This window comes from Capsicum annuum, chromosome 9 (genome assembly GCF_002878395.1).
Source record: "Capsicum annuum cultivar UCD-10X-F1 chromosome 9, UCD10Xv1.1, whole genome shotgun sequence".
NCBI lineage: Eukaryota > Viridiplantae > Streptophyta > Magnoliopsida > Solanales > Solanaceae > Capsicum > Capsicum annuum.
This window is the reverse complement of record NC_061119.1, coordinates 116,995,866-117,001,965: the sequence shown is the minus strand read 5'-3', so window position 1 is coordinate 117,001,965 and position 6,100 is coordinate 116,995,866. Positions and strand designations below refer to the sequence as shown.

The 6,100-nt window shown below is 32.7% G+C and overlaps 1 pseudogene; it reads right to left on the bottom strand.

Annotated features, from left to right (window-relative positions):
- Window positions 1–3,589: 3,589 nt before the first annotated feature.
- Window positions 3,590–5,197, bottom strand: LOC107874894 (annotated as a pseudogene).
- Between the last annotated feature and the right edge of the window lie 903 nt (window positions 5,198–6,100).

Here is a 6,100-nt window from a genome sequence, read left to right as displayed (position 1 = left end):
TAGTTTTCCTAACATAAGAAGGAGATTATAAGTAGCTATGAAGTATGTTAGGAATTATCATCAGATCTTCATTCAAAAGATAATTTAAGTCAAATATTGAAAGCATCTCATATTTAAGCTGCAAGTGCTTCTATTTTGTGTCCCTAAAGAACAAAGTCTATGCATGCGTGAAGCGTGGTAGACCAATCGATTCCAAATAAATAATCCTTGAAAAGGATAAGGAGAAAATATTCATAATAAGAAGGCAATGCGCTCTTGAAGAGCCTACAACATAACACTTCATGAAACCTTATAGGAGGTTCAGGTGCCAGAAAATAATGAAGTGATGAGATCTCAAAATGTTATATCACACTGTGAACCAATACGAAATGATATATCATTAATATCATTGATACAATACTAGCGCAATGTTATGAAAGATTACAAGGATCCGAATTCGACGTTTATTTAAGCATGCTAAGGTAGAAATATTTATCAAGTGGCGTGAAAGGATGCATCTTGATAAGCATAAAACCTATTTGATTTGCAGTCTAGATACTTGAAGATTTCACTCATGAAATGTTGAATATTGTCACTTGACAAAATTTATATGAAAACTTTTTTAAGGATTCAAAATGTTTGAAGCACATAAAAGTTTCTGGGAAACTTATAACTTGTAAATCATTGAAACTCTTGAAGAGTTTTGAAAAGCAATAGATTATTTGCTGAAATGAGAAATATACCAATTTAAATTGGCTATGAAGCACCATACCTTAGTGCAATTGGTGCACTCATGTATCTTGCAAATACTATAAGGCCTGATACAACCTTTTTAATTAATTTGTTAGCAAGGTATAATTCTGCTCCTACTAGGAGACATCAAAATGGGATCAAACACATGATCTTATTTTATTCTATAGATTGCAGTCCCGATCTTGTTGATTATGCTGATGTTGAGTATTTAATTAACCAATATAAATCTTGATCCTAAATATGCAATGCATTCATATATGGAAATACTGTCATATCTTGGAGATATACAATACAGTCTATCAAGCCACTTCATTGAAGCATGTTGAGATAATAGTTATTCATGAAGCAAGTCAAGAATGTGTATGGTTGAGGTTTATGATACATCTCCCTCGAGAAAAATGTGATTTGAAATGTTATAATGTACCTATAATTTTATATAGAGATAATGCAACATGCATAGAACAACTTATGGGAGGATTCATAAAAGGAGATAGAACAAACCACATTTCGCCAAAACTTTTCTATACACATGAACTATAAAAGAATGGTTATATTAATGTACAACAGATTCGTTCGAGTGACAGTGTGGCTGATTTATTCACCAAGTCTCTTCCAACTTCAACTTTTAAGAAAATGGTGTACAAAATCGGGATGCAAAGGCTCAAGGATATTCTCATTAGGGGGAGTTAATACACATTGTATTCTTTTTTCTTTATGAGGTTTTGCACATTGTACTCTTTCTTCTTTATGAGGTTTTGTCTCACTAGATTTTTCTTGTAAGGTTTTTATTAAAACAACCTATATGTGTATTGTTAGAGATGTGTACTCTTTTTCCTTCACTAGATTTTTTTCCACTGGGTTTTTTTAGTAAGGTTTTAACGAGGCATGTTATGTATCAATTAGACATTCAAGGGAGAGTGTTATAAATGTATTTACATTATAGGGAATGTCTATCAAGAATATAAATAAGATCTATATAGATCTATTGATATCTATCGGGATATGCAATCTATCTTTTAGAGAGAAGCTAAGAGAACCTCTCAAGAGAAATAAGAATTAGGGTGTGTTTGGTATGATGAAAATGTTTTCCTAGAAAATATTTTCATGGAAAATAAGTTGATTTTCAACTTATTTTCTCATGTTTGGTTGGTGAGTGGAGAATATTTTTTGAAAAATATTTTATGTTGTTTGTTTGGTGAATAGAAAATATTTTTCAAAAAATTTTTTTAGTGTTTGATTGATGAATGAAAAAAAATATTATTTGGAAAATATTACTAAACTGTTAACTAGTATATCACTATCTTTAGCAACTCAACAATCTGTAGGAACTAATTTAAGCATAGCAATCAATACCAATATCGTGTACCAAAACATTACAAGTCAGTAAAATTTAAGCAACTACTAACTATGTAATTCAAGCTTTCTAACAATATTCCCTCAAATTCATAAAAGAGAGAACTTTGGTAGAAAATACATGATACATTATCAAAAATAAAAATGTGCGCATAATAATTGCTTCCAAACCCTATGAAGCTAAGTCTTCCAACCCATATGTGTCACTATTGTTGTTGCTTGAATCGTCTCAGCCACATCTTACGGAACTTTAGATTTTTTACCCTGAATGCCTTAGCTAAAGTGTCTCTTTGCACCAAATAATCAAAAGTATCACCAGAGAACTCTCCTTCCATTGCCATAACTTCTTCATACAACTTGGTCACATCTAGATGACTATCAACCATCTTACCAATTTCTGTTGCAACTTCTCCAAATTTTATTGATATATCACCTATGACATCTTGCACCTCAAAAGAATATTTTATTTTGTGACTTGCCTTGACTTGAGAAGATTCATTCACTTGCACACCATTTCCCGTGGATGATCCTTCAATGTCATTATCATTATCTTTCTCAGAAAAACAATCAAAATCTATATCTCCAAATGACTTAGTACAATCTCCCCTATCATTTCCACGCACAAGAGACATTTCATCAAACATATCAATTTTTTTATTGATGAACTTATCATGATTGGTATGTGACTACAATACAAAGATTGGAAAAAATTAGGTATCAGATATTGATTCCATGTTTCAAACTCAGGACTTTTAAGTCACATAGATATTTTACCATTACTGCAATTCTCCCATTCATACAAAGAATTATAAAACAATAAAACAAAATGTTCTTCCTGCATATTTGTCCAATGTAATATTTCCCTATACAACACTATTTAACATAAAGTAAACATAGATATAACGTACTACGATTCTCTCTCGCGTTCAATAAAACCACCTTTTTTCAACTCATTATTATAGCTTCTGATATATTCCTACCACTACAAATAAAATACAACAGAATCATTGCAAAGTGAACAAAGAAAGTGGTGCAAAACAGACAACATTGCATAAACAACTAAGTTTAAATTCCTTAATTTCCATCCAAAGAAAAAAATGTAATATAAAAAATGGTGTTCATCTCAGAAATCTAAGTCCATTACTTTGCCAACTGAACTAGAATTTCAATTAGCAAGTGGAATTTATGGCGTTCTTCAAGAATCCATTATCAAATCTCACTTTATTCGTATAATCTTTTTAAATCAACTAAAATGTTATAAATATAACCCAACACCACAAAAATCTAGGAAAATGCAAATTAAACAAACAAAGTACTTGAGTAAATAGATAGTTATTCAAAATACTAGAAAATTAATGGAAGAGGTTAATAATTTTTCATAAATACCAAGTATCTCAAGTTTCTAGTACGACATAGAAACTAAAAACAACCTGGAGTGGCATTGCCAAGGTAAAATATCCATTTTCTCCTAGACAGCACAAAACTTAGGTTTACGTACTAAACATTAATATTTAGATGGACTAACGATATTATCTATCTTTAAATTCACCTTAACAACTTGTGATGTAAGCAAAATTTGTTGTTGCTTCCCAGCCAGTGTCTCAAAGACATTTTGGTCACATATGTTATTTGTTCTAGCAGCATTGCAATTTATTCCACAACAAGGATTGTTTTTCTTAATATGCTAAGATTTAACAGCAGATAGAGTCTCAATGGGTTGTAGGCCACCATTCTCAGTAAGTGCGATCGGGATGGAATCCAAAACATCTGCAAATGCCCTGATAGCATACTGCTCAACTTTTGGGTGTTTATCAGCTACCACTTCTACATCAATAACGCAAGATCTCTCTACTGAACCACCACCATAGATAACAGAGTTATAGCGAATAAGATTTCTAGCCATGCATAAAGCATTATAGATACTATATTTTGTCTTCTCTATCATCATCTTATTACCATCACGGATAAATATTGTCATAACCCTTGAATTTATATAATGTTCAATGTATATCATACTGTTCTTTGTTGTACCAAATGATTTATCTAGAACCAGACCAGCCCGAACAAGTTTTTCAGGTGTCAATTCTTGAAACCTTGGCATAATTTACCCACCTGTAACAATTGCTATCAGCTCCAACTCTACACCACCTGCCCATCTAACAGCAGGCAGACTTCTATGCATTAGTAAGTGGTTTGCTTCATCATCAAAATCCTACTAGCAAATAACTAAAGTGGCACCAACATCCTTGCATTTCTAAACCATTTCATCAAAGTACTTCTGCTCCCGTTAGTGCAAAGTTTGAATTTTTTTCCATAGTATCTATGTCAACCTTATGCTTGATTTTTGGTTTTGGAGGCTTAAAAGGACAAGTCAAAATGGCAATATTAGCATGCTGAATTTGGTTTGGCATCTGAAGATGACTCATATCTTTGTCAAATACAATTCCGTAAATTAGCTATGTATTCTCTAATTTTCCACCAACTTTTCCCTCAACTTTGATTAAGTCCAGATTAACATCCTTCCTCTCTAGATCTGCAACAGCTAGAACTGCTTTGATAGCAATCTCAACCATGCTACGCTTGCATCTGTTCACAATATTAGATGACAAATTAGTCATGCAAATTTGTATCAAAGGTTCAAACTCATTCACCCCAAATTCAAACTTATTTGCAATGCGCTCCAACAGCTCAATTGTTACCCTAGAAGCCATTTCATACCCTTCTGCAACTCAATAGGGTGGATACCATATTTTAACAGCTTCTCTGCTTGTTCTAAAAGTATTCCAGCCATGACAAAAACTCTAATAGTTCCATCACCGATCTCATAATCTTGACTTCGTGACCACTAAACCATCAACTTTGCAATCTCATTGTTAACATCCATCTGCTCCAAGATAGTTGCACCATTATTTGTGATAGTGACATCACCGTCAGATATCAGAACCATCATGTCCATTCCCTTAGGACCAAAATAAATGCAGAGAATGCGAGATACGACTTTGCCAGCAAAAATATTGGCTTTCTGCGCATCAAGGCCTTTTAATTGATTTTTCTACACTTGTTCCTTTATTAATAAAAATGACCTACCAAAATCGCCAAATGCCAGCACCATTATAAGATCACACTAATATTGGAGATGATGTTATACTGAATCTCGTCTTTTCACAAAGTTTCACAACCCTAAGTTGAGTTCACTTCTATTTTATTCAATGCTCCCGCTTCTTTAATATTCCTACCCATTTCTTAATTGGGTTATGTCGAGTGTTTTTTTTAGTAGAGCTTATTATTTCTAGATGTGGTAAAAAGGATTAGTGGATACCTCATACCTAATCCAGTGAACATCCTTTCATTTTTGCAGTCTGGAAATATATTCACAAATTATGGGAGGATTTCAAGAATCATACTAGGCTAAAGGTGAGAAATGGAAGGAAGATACATGTATGGAGCAACAGATAGTTTGATACATTTCTAGAGCAACAGATGGTTTGATGAAGTTCAAAAACTGACCATAGATCAAGAGATATACTCTAGTTCAGCAACTTCCAATACCATTTGCCAGAATACACACAGAGTCTACTGCTAATCGCTCAATTACCTCACAATAACTTACCAATTTTCATTGAAAGTTAAACCCAAATTTCAATTTTTGAACAAAATTAAACTCAAATTAGAAACTCAAATAAGCAAACGAGAAAAAATTGAAGAAATTTTGACCAAGCACCATAGAAGAAATTAGTTATGGAACATACCTTTGAATTTCTTGTAGTGAAAAGAATAGAGAGAGAAGAAAATCCTAAAATTAGAGAAGCACAGTAAAATCTGCATGTGGGTAATGCGAGTTCAGTTTTATTAAGGGTGAAGAAGAGGGGTGGGGGTGGGGAAGTCGCGTCTTGAAATTTTAATTAGGAAAATGACTTCCCTTGGCCTATCAGAGAAGTCAATTTCCATCAAATGAAGAAACATGAGTTATTTAGGAAAATATTTTCTCAATATTTTATCTATATTTATAATCTAT